The sequence below is a fragment of the Heloderma suspectum genome, chromosome 3, assembly GCF_057233095.1.
Source record: "Heloderma suspectum isolate Gila_16-S chromosome 3, 16-S_ref, whole genome shotgun sequence".
NCBI classification, from domain to species: domain Eukaryota; kingdom Metazoa; phylum Chordata; class Lepidosauria; order Squamata; family Helodermatidae; genus Heloderma; species Heloderma suspectum.
The window spans coordinates 87,340,502-87,351,725 of record NC_139460.1 but is presented as its reverse complement, the minus strand read 5'-3'; the positions used below and the strand labels follow the sequence as shown (position 1 = coordinate 87,351,725).

Below are 11,224 nucleotides of genomic sequence, written 5' to 3'. Positions count from 1 at the left end.
GGTTGGGGGAAAGGGCATGTGGCCATCTTGAGAACCCCAGGACTCCATACTGCTGTGATAACATTTAAAGGGCACTATCACACGGCTCTACTCAATTTCAGTGGAAGTACCCATGCCAGCACCACACCTGCCTGCGTGGTTATCTCCGATGAGATTTATTTATTTGTTTGTTTATTTGTATGTATTTTTAATCCACCCTTCATGCTAGGATATCAGGGCCGTATACAAGAAGCATAAAAAACCAAAACACGGCACAGTATATAATATAATGAAACCATAAAAGATTACAATAAAAACCAATCAGATACATAAAAACACTGGAGCAAACTAAATGTACTGTGTCCATTTCTGGGCACCACACTTTAAGAAGGATGCAGACAAACTGGAGAGGGTTCAGAGGAGGGCAACAAAGATGATCAGGGGACTGGAAACAAAGCCCTATGAAGAGAGACTGAAAGAACTGGGCATGTTTAGCCTTGAGAAGAGAAGACTGAGGGGAGATATGATAGCACTCTTCAAGTACTTGAAAGGTTGTCACAGAGAAGAAGGCCAGGATCTCTTCTTGATCATCCCAGAGTGCAGGACACGGAATAATGGGCTCAAGTTACAGGAAGCCAGATTCCGGCTGAACACCAGGAAAAACATCCTGACTGTAAGAGCAATACGACAATGGAACCAATTACCTGGGGAGGTGGTGGGCTCTCCTACACTGGAGGCCTTCAAGATGAGGCTGGACAGCCATTTGTCAGGGATGCTCTGACTTGGATTCCTGTATTGAGCAGGGGGTTGGACTCGATGGCCTTGTAGGCCCCTTCCAACCCTACTATTCTATGATTCTATGAAATGTAAGCCAGTGTAACACCTTCAAAATGCCTGGGCAAATAAGTCAGTTTTAACCTGGTGCAGCTGGCCCCATCAAACTTCAACAGGGAGGGCATTCCATGTTTATGGCACAAATCTACGTTTTTCCTATGTGTTCCAGAATCTTCAAAATACTCTAATTTTTGGAATGTTGGAATTTATTATATGCTAGCAAATTTGATAGGTCTGGTATCAAAGCAAGGAAGTGCTAGCCCAACCTGTGATCTTACACCAGCAGCCGTTCCCCACTGGGTAGCCTCTTTAATGTCTGGAGCAGTAGAATTCAATCTGCCTATCCTCTGAAAAAGCCTCCCAGATTGATCCACCTGCCACAGAATCTCCCCTGCATCTACAGCAGCGTTCCTGTTCAGGGGCTGGCCTGACTGTTAGGCAATTAAGCGGTCCACCTCAGGTGGTGGATGCTGGGGGATATGGGAGGGCAGCCGCAACAGCCCTCTGGCCATTCCTCTTGACCCTCCCCCCAAGTCACTCTCCTCTGTTAGAGGCAGAGCTATGTGTTCCACACGGCCTCCCCTGCATCCTCTGAATTACCCTGGGGCCCTCAGATGTGGTGGAGGACACTGTCCCATTGCTAGTGCTGAAGTAATGTTCAGCTGCAGGTCTGGTCAGCTCTATATATGAAATGAGGAAGGGGGCACCCTCTTGTCTTTTACCTCAGGCAGCAAAATGCCTTGGGCTAATATTTACCTGGCAGGGGAGACACCATGATCATGAAGGTGGTTTTCCAAGGGTGAGGCTCATCCATTGCACTCTGGGTGTGCTGACCCCTGTGATTTCCCCAAATGCGGGAAACTCAGCTGCATAATTTTTGGTAGTGGGGTACTGCGCACATGCTTTCTCCTTTAAAAAAATGTCTTGGGCTGGAGGGGATTGGGGGATACGTTTGACATATTCTCAGTTCACATCATGTAGGCCTGAGTTAGTTACACTGGCCTGGTCTTTAATGTGACTTGGTAGTGTTCTCTAAAATGTTTCCAACACTTCTTGTGCCAACACATTGCAAGGGAAGAACAATAACGGCAAGCACACGGTCTTTCAGGCAGCTTCTCCAGTATTACCAGTCTTCTCACTACAGAATGGCTGATAAGCTGCTTCATAGCCTCACTGCTCTGCAGATCAAAAATGGTCAACCATTGGTCTAGAGGGGTGTTTTTGAATTACAAAACAAAATAAATAAATCCCAGACTTGGTCTGTGATTTTTGGAACCAGAAGTAGTGCTACATTTGAATATATGATCTGCTTTGTTGGACCACTTACATAGGATGAAACACATGCAAATATTTTCTAAAATCCCAAATGGTCACTAGGTAAGATATATATTGTGTGAATACCATTGAGTTTTGAAAGCTGGAAGGACAAAAGTATGCTTATGTTGTCAGCCTATTTCGACTGTTGTAACACTTAGGAAGGGTTGATGAGCAAATGGATGTGGCAGATTTTAGTCTGCCATTTTCTAGTAATAACTCACAATAGTTGCCACTATGATCTTAGTTCAGCTTCCACTGAAATAGATGGGCTCAAAGCCCAGTCGGTACACATTCTGTGAAACAATCCCCTGCTCTTCCAAGGATTGTGCCAGTCAATGCAATTAACAATGTCAATCAAACAAAAATCACAGTGGACATTTGCTGGAATTACTTTCTACACAACATAAGTCAAGATGGGGAATACTACACAAATACTGAATATCCATTAGCCATAACATTAATTGGAAGCATTATAAGATCTAAGAAAATATTAATAAATGTCAATCTAAAAGATTTGAAATGCCACTGTATGGAACAATATTCTTCATAAGAGGGAAATATTTCCAGCAAGAATTTCAAAGCCAGCTCCTGTCCAGGACTCAGCTAAGATGTGGTTTAAGCCAGTTTGATTCCACTGACCTCAGCAAGAGTATTGGTCTAACTTTTCTCTGGATTGCACTTTGTGGTTTTAATTTTTGTGAACTGCCCAGAGAGCTTCAGCTACTAAATGAATGAATGAATGAATAAATAAATAGATGTCTGCATTCTGAAATTTCAAAAAAATACTTCCCATTAGAAAATGGGTATCTATGACTATCTATAAACATTGCATTTGACTGTATTATTCATCCCCCCAAAAAAAAGTTGGGGGGAGGAAAGCCACACAGTGAACACCCTGTTATACCCTATTAACACCTCCTAAACACACTGCAAATGCAGGGACTACAGGTTTTTTCCTATGAAGAGAAATGTGTCATGCATACATTGATTTTCCATTGTGCACAGCACAAAATCCACCTGCTTATCAAAGAGAACACCCAGTACCTTACATCAAAGGTGCTGCACCATGGCAGTTAAGTGAAAATGAGTTCCGATGAAATTCACATAATGCCCATCATTCAAAGCCCCTTTTTTGTCAAGCTCCAAAGAAACATGTAACTCTTGATGTAAGCCCTAGGGTGAAGCAAATATCCACCTTCATCTGTCAAGTCCTGGGAAGCTCTGCTGGATCATGTATGCATTTCTGTTACAGTTGAGCTATACAATTCCTCAGACAAGAACTTCCTGATAAATTCCCAGAGCATTTTCTTTTTAACCCTCCCCTGCTCAGCTATTAGAGAATTTCTCCCTACTGAAAATATTAAGATCATCAGGAGATGCCCTCTTGGGTGTTCCAAAACCATGGTTACTGGGTCCAAGAAAGAGGGCCTTTTCAGCAGCCTCAGACAGATTTTGGAATTCCCTTTGGAGAGCCACGTTGCCCCTTCCCTGATGATCTTCCACTGCAGTGTTGAGACTTTCCTTTATAGGAAGACCGTTGGTTGTTAGTGATTCTTTGATTGATGGTTTTGTTTTTGTTTTTTTACTACTGTTCTTCTGATGTTATATTTCTGGTTTTATGCTGCTCTGTTTCTTCTTTTAAGTAATCAAGTTTTAGTATTTTATTGTGTCTTGACTGTTTTTTTTTAAATCTATATCTCCATATTGGCCCAATTGGGCAGTATCCTATTCCACCACTGCATTCCCACTCATTCTGTTGCAACAGGAGGAGCCACTGCTAGCACAACAGGGAGTTAGCGCTTTGTAAAGGAAACCCAGGAACACTCAGTTCCAGATCAGTTCAGGTCAATGGAGCTTCCTCTGACTTGCCCCATTCCCAAAATGAGCATTTCTGCTCATTTCGAGTTCCTTTACAGGGTGCTGGCGGTGGGTCCTGCTGGCACATGGGGAGCAGAGGATACGGCCCATTGAATTTATTTTTCAGCAAGCCACTTTAAACTTTTGGGAAAGGTGGGATGTAAATGTTTTTGATTGATTGATTGATTGATTGATCTTTTGCCACCTACGCCAGCTGAAATATTTCATTTAACCATATTGCTGAAATGAATTAATAGGCCAAGTAATCCAGTCTCCCTGTCAAGGCTGGGCCATGGGCAGCTGTCTGGAGCAAGTCAGGAGCCAGAACCAAGGGGCAATCAGAGGGCAAACCAGGAATAAGGACTGAGGAGTAATCCAGATCAGAAGACAAGAATGGGAACAGAGAGCAAGACAAGAAACAAGAGATGCCAGTGCTCAGGTACACTTTATTGTTCAAACAAGGCCCAGCTGCAAAAGGAAACTCTTTATACTCTTTCCTGAACAGAAATATCCAGTGGGCAGACTGGGTGGTGGAGTCAGTCCAGGTCTGGGAGGCTCTTTTCTGAGAGGCTGCAGTTATGTGCTTCACCACATGGGGCAGTGGTCAGCAGTTCCTCTCTCTCACACACACACACCCTGCTGTGAGGTAGAACCACCCACAAGCCCCATCTCCTCTCCTTGCTTGTGCTGTTCAGGCCACACTCACACAATCCAGATCACAAACATTTATGCTGACCCACAGGGTTGGGTCTTGGATTTGCTTGTGCAACACCCACACAGATTGGAAGGAAGCTGGGGGCTGCAGTGGTGCTATTGGGTAGAGAGGAGAATTGCTTAAAAGCATGCAGGGTGATCCTGTTGCACTGGTGTACATGTGTTTTGAGGGTTGTGCTGTAATTCTTGCCCTCAGAGGGACTTACGTCTTCATAGGATAAGGCATCTAGAAGCAAAGTGCTCCTACTTTGTTGAGCTCTAGAGACTTTCCCCAGTAATTGTTTCCCTAATAGTTCAGTCCTGAAATCTCTTTCATAGAAATGCTCCTATTGAAACAAGGACAGTTGCATACAAACAGGCCATTTTAGCATTGTGCCTTGAGAGTGCAATCTGCTACGGGCCATAGTTATCCTTGGTATTTGCCAGTGCAGTCCTGTAACCAGTGCTAAATTTGGATCCCATCTTTTCTATAGAAGACAGACTGAATTTACTACTAGCCAAGTTTCTCTTTCCACTGACCATCCCGCCAAACTGGAACCAGACAAGAATCACTTAAAAGCACTTTGTCAGACCTGTTGCCACAAATCTACCTACTTTGATGATGTGTTTTACCCTTAGGTGAGGAACAAAGTCTATCCGGTTAATATTCAGATCTGTCAGAGCTGAAATACCATTAAACTGTCTTCATTTTAATGGCTCCAGGTACATTATAAAAACTAAATGTCTGTAAATTACCTCTTTGACTCAATTATGTTCCAAACTGGGCCATGCAGACGGCAAGCATCCATTCAATGGCTCTTAGTAGAGCTTTAGAATTAGAGATGAAATTTTAAAAGTTCTTTGCTTGTTAGATACTTTGTCTAAATTGTCTTGCTGTGAGTAAATGGGATTACCCTTTGTATATAAAAATGGAATTTGATTGTACGTGCAAAATTTAGATGAGATGATGATGAAGATGATGATTAGTGATGGGCGAACTGAACCTGACTTGAGTTCATTATTTACTAAGGAAGTAACAAATTCATCTATGTTCATCGATGAAGAGAGTTCTCCTTTAATACAAGATCTCATTCCATGTACAGGAGTTTTTGTGCATGCATAGTATCAAAGTGCATTTTGGGAGTTGTAGTTTGGAATCATGTAATACAGCATGACCTCATGCATTGCCACGTTTCCTTTCCTGATTGGTTGTTTTCATGTGGCTTGCCTGCATAATGTGATGTTTATTTGCTGATCACTGGTATATGGAGGAGACAAGAAGATGGACCTCCAGAAACCTCCTCCCCCTCCTCCTCGTGGAACCAGATCTGCAGTGGTGACAAAGACAAGGAAAGCAATGGTGTATGCACCAGAACAGTCAAGGGTTAAACCAACCAACTCAACGGATGCACAGAAATGGTGTTGTTTAGATGCAGACTGTGCACGTTCCAAAGCTTGCAAGCAATTTCGAACTTAATAGCAAATTTGTAATACATGGATCCAGGGTTGCTACAACAGCGCGCATTATGCATGGATAAGTTTCAACCAACAAGCTGACTAATTACAAAATCTGGCAGCATCACTTTTTCTTCTTCTTCTTCTTCTTTGATGCCTAAAATTATCTATGAAATATTTGCTGTTTAAAAGGCAGCCCCTGCTTGTAAGTGGTAGGTTTAGATTTCTAAAAAGGCTAGAAATGCAGAGGGAGAAGGAAGGACAAATGTAAGGATGTCTGCAGAATAATCTTTTGGGATAAAAAATCCCCACATGAATCTACATTCTCCAGCCTGCACTGCAAAGTCAATGCAAGCATATAGATATGCTTGTTCTTCAAAGTACTTAACATTTCAAAAGCAAGCTTGTAGCAATTAGTGCTTGTTGTGTGATGGAGTCTGCTGTGTTGACTGAGCCAATTAAGAGATCAATTAGTGCAGTACAGAGTGCTTAGAGAGGTAGTCTTGGGTGACATCGGTCAGGTGAGCAGTCCATATACAATAGAGTACTGGGACAGCTAAAGTGCATTTAATGGCTGCAAATTTAAAGGGGTACTAAAACACTTACCTCACTTTCTGAATCTAAAAGCAAAATCACATTTGCTGCATTATTTCCTTTAGAAGCCTTTTTACGTCCTCGTCCTTGCAGCACTAAGTGTAGATTACAGTTGTCTCTGCACATGGTGTGGGCAAGCTGAAATTGTTGCAAATGTAATGGTTACTCTTATTTAAAAATATTTTTTTTAAGCTAATTATAACTCAGTTCTTAATAACTCAGGCGTTGGTGGCGGGGGTTGGGATAGATGGCGCCACTCCTTCATGCATTCATTTTAAACACCTGAAGGAGGCTATACTTTGAGCCAAACTAGAGGTGACACATCTCCCAGCACTGTGATCCAAATCACTACCTCGGTGCTGCTGTTGCTATTATTATTATTATTATTATTATTTCAAGGACTTCCTGCATCACATTTGATTTGGCCCTTATGGTTCGGGTGAGAAGTGAAGGGTTTAGCCAAAGGCTTCATGAAAAGCTGGGTTTTGAAATATAATTTGAAGAAATACTGAGGTTTTGTGAGGGGGGGGTATCCTCTCTACCATGGGACACCCATAGAAAGAAGCCAACCACATAGCCTGCAGATCTTGTGCTGGTCCCACAACAATTCCCATCACCCTTGTCGCCTGCGTATTGGGAGCCCTTAAACTGTAGATGTGATCAGTAACCACATGGATATATGCGAGTGTGCTCCATAGAGAGCTGGAACGGGTGGGTGAAGTTGCAAATTTGATTAAGAAGCAGGAGTGCTTTTACTAAACAGCAGATATCATAGTCAAAGTATTTGCACCAGCCAAAGGCCCCTTCCATGAAGGTTCTTCCTCCCTCAGCTGTCACCCCCAGCAGCCATTTGAGCAGACACTACTGAGGGAGATGTGAGGGGAAAGCAGAGCCATTCCACCAGCCTTGCTTAAAGACATACTTTTTTCCCTCTTCCTTCCCCATTTCTTTCCCCTTATGTGTCGTGTCTTTTTAGATTGTAAGCCTGTGAGCAGAGACTGCTTTTGTACTGCTTTTGCTGAGGAGCAGCATAAAAATACTTTAAATGAACAAATAAATATTTGTACACCACATTTTCCCCACAAATCCCCACATTTTCACCCCAAGAGTACATTGTGCTTGAAGCAGTTCACAGAACAAACATATACAATGGCCATAATGGAAAATATATTGCAATACAACATAAATTCAATTACTGTTCTTTTAAAAGATGAACATTTAAATAGGAGCAAGACATACCAGTTGATAATGAATGCATCCTCAGGGAAAACACATCGAAAAGACCATTTGGTATCTTGGTTTACAAAATATGGCCAGGGTTATCAAAAGGATTTCAGGTTCATGCCAATAGGTGGCAGAGTAATCTGTTCCTTTTCCAGAAGGTTCATTTCTCTACAGCATTTACAGAAATAGTAAGCTAAGGTAAACTCTCCGCAGCGCCAACACATGCTAATGACATTCAGGTTTGTCTGACCTGAAATAGTACTTCCTCCTAACTGAGCATTTTTAGCTTTCAATATTTTGATATTGCAAAAGAGGAGCTTGTGATGGTTTGAGGAGGAAGAACAGGAACCTGGAATAATATCCCATGTGTGCATTCTTTATAGAGTACAGCTGCTTAACTTCTCTCTCTCTGAGAGATAATTATTCATAAAATGTAACTTTTAAATAAGTCATGCATAAAAGTTCATGAAAGTAACCTATCCGTTATTGTCCACACTCTGAAGTGAAACATGGATTAAGTTTGTGTAATTGGATTTGCATCCAACTTCTCTTAGGATGCAATCCTATGCATGTTTAGACAGAAAAAGCCCTACAACTCCCAACATTCCCCAGCCAGCATGTCCAAGCATGCATTGGATGCACCCTTATTACTGCTGCTGGTAATAGTAGTAGTAGTAGTAGTAGTTGTAGTACTGGTGCAGTGGCAGTAGGAATGGATTGTATATAGTACGATTGATGTGCATAGCACTTTACAAAGTATTAGCCAGATCTCTGCTTCGAGGAACTTACAGTCTAAAATTCAACATAGGGAAGAACACAGAAGGAAGTGAGGGAAATGGAAACAGGGGCGAATATACATTTACCTGAATAAATGTAGCCTGAATATACATTCAGGCTACAATTCTATACACACTTCCTTGGGAGTAAGAAATATTGAACCAAGTGGAACTTACTTCTGAGGAAATATGCATAGGATTGCTCAATTAGGCTTGCTTATTCATAATGGGCATGTGGACTATCGTATTATGCCCAAGACTTCACAGAAAAGGTTTGGTTTGAGGAGAGATTTGAAGGAAATTATCCTTGCCTCTTTCTTTCCTCACTCCCTTCCATATATAGTTACCCCCTTTATAAACATTTAGACTGTAAGCTCCTGAGGACAGGAGCCTATCCTTTGTTTTATTAGTTCTTATTCTGTTTTTCTGGAAAACACCATATAGCGACAGTGCTATACAGATATACAGAGTGGCCCAAAAGTAGGTATACAGTATAGTTTATCTGCATTTTATTACAGTGTTTATTACATTTACATTTGTTTAACACTGTTTAATTTCATAAGTGCTCAAAATGTATTCCATCAACGTTGCAACATTCCTCGAACCTGTCCAGAACACTGTGACACACAGTACGACACAAATTCCGGTCCGCATCAATGTCCATAAATGCTTCCGAGATGAACTCTTTTAATTCGTCCACTGTCCGGGGATTCCTCTCAAAAACTACTTACCTACTTAAGGGCCTCACTCCCCTCACTCTCTACACTTAACTGATTTAACTGTCACTCCCTGTCACTCACTCTTCCCAACTGTCATTCTGATTCCACCCACACATATTCTACTCACACATTCTTTTCCCCTCCCATCAACTTTCTAAACAACTGTATACGTACTTTTGGGCCACCCTGTATAAATAAAAACAAATAACAAAGAATACTGCTATTTTCCACATATGAATGCCCTGATCCATATCCCCAGGTCATATGTTAAGTGCCAAATTGGGTGGGGTTTAGTACTGCAGCAGTACTACAACTAGAATCATAGGATCATAGAATAGTAGGGCTGGAAGGGGCCTACAAGGCCATTGAGTCCATCCCCCTGCTCAATGCAGGAATCCAAGTCAGAGCATCCCTGACAGATGCTCCTTATTTTGGCACTAGTGTTCCTTATTTTGGCACATGTAGTCTACGTAAACATTTACGTAGACTACAGCAAAAATAAGGGGAACGCAAATAACGTTCCCCTTATTTTCGCCGTAGTCTACGTAAATGTTTACATAGACTATACGTGCCAAAATAAGGAACGCAAATGGTGGCGCCCATGGGCGCCGCCATTTGCATACGCGTGGGTTGTTTTTTTCACTCAGCCGTGAAAACATTTTACGTAGCCTATTATGTAAACATTTACGTAGCCTATCACGGTGTTTTTTAAAAATCTAGCCGTGATAGGCTACGTAAATCTTTACGTAGCCTATCACGTGTGGTTTTTAAAAAAAATTTTAACTTGTAAATGGCGGCGGTGGCAGCCGGTCGGAAGACTGGCCGCCGCAGCCGCCGCACCGCCGCTGGAGCCGCTGCCGCCAGGGACATTCGCACAAGGTACGTCCCATCCCGGAGGGGGCGGGGGGTGGCAGACCATTTCTCCACCAATTTCGGGGGGCCGAATGCACTGGCATTCGGCCTCCCCGAGATTCGTGGAGAAATTCTCTGACATCCCTAGACTTCCTTTATTACTCTAGGATGCAGTTCATCTGGCCCTGGAGATTTGAACTCATTCAAAGTAATTAGGTGTTCCTTGACCATATGCCTATCGATCTCAAACTGCAATCCTGCCCCTTCAGCCTGTACTTCACCTTTGCCAGGGGGGCCATAGACCCTCTTTTGGGAGAAGACTGAGCCAAAGTAGGAATTGAGCACCTCTGCCTTTTCTTTGTCATCTGTTATCATTTTGCCATCCTTATTTAATAGCTGAACAACCATTTCTTTCCTCTGCCTTTTACTATGCACGTAGCTGAAGAAAGCCTTTTTGTTGTTTTTAGCATCCCTCGCTAACCTCAGCTCGTTCTCAGCTTTAACCTTCCTGACGCCATCCCTGCAATTCTGTGCTACCTTCCTGTACTCTTCCTTTGTTACTTTGCCTTCTTTACTACTACTACTACCACCAGCAGCAATAATAGGGGTGCATCAAGAAAAAACAGGTTTGGGCCATATTAGTGTTACTGTATGTTACAGTTAAAGCTTTTGCACAAGATACCTTTAGAAGATACATGTATATATGCCAGTGCCTTTAAAGGCAGTTGAATGTACAAAATATGAATGCGACAGTGTATCTGTATGAATTTTGGATCTTTAATTATTGGATGCTTTGTTATTTGAATGCAATAAATCTGTGTATTTTAGAATTGTGTGTGTATATTGATATGGCCTGAAGACTAATTGAATAAATTGAAAGTATATTATATCCAATGATTTTGGATATTGCCCACTTTTTCTGGG

General features: G+C 42.1%; 1 non-coding gene across 1 annotated transcript; it reads left to right on the top strand.

Moving 5' to 3' along the window:
* Nucleotides 1-1,561: 1,561 nt before the first annotated feature.
* LOC146349877 (U1 spliceosomal RNA) lies at nt 1,562-1,725 on the top strand. The gene has a single exon (XR_014789795.1). It is a non-coding gene; the product is annotated as a U1 spliceosomal RNA (small nuclear RNA).
* The last annotated feature ends 9,499 nt before the right edge of the window (nt 1,726-11,224 follow it).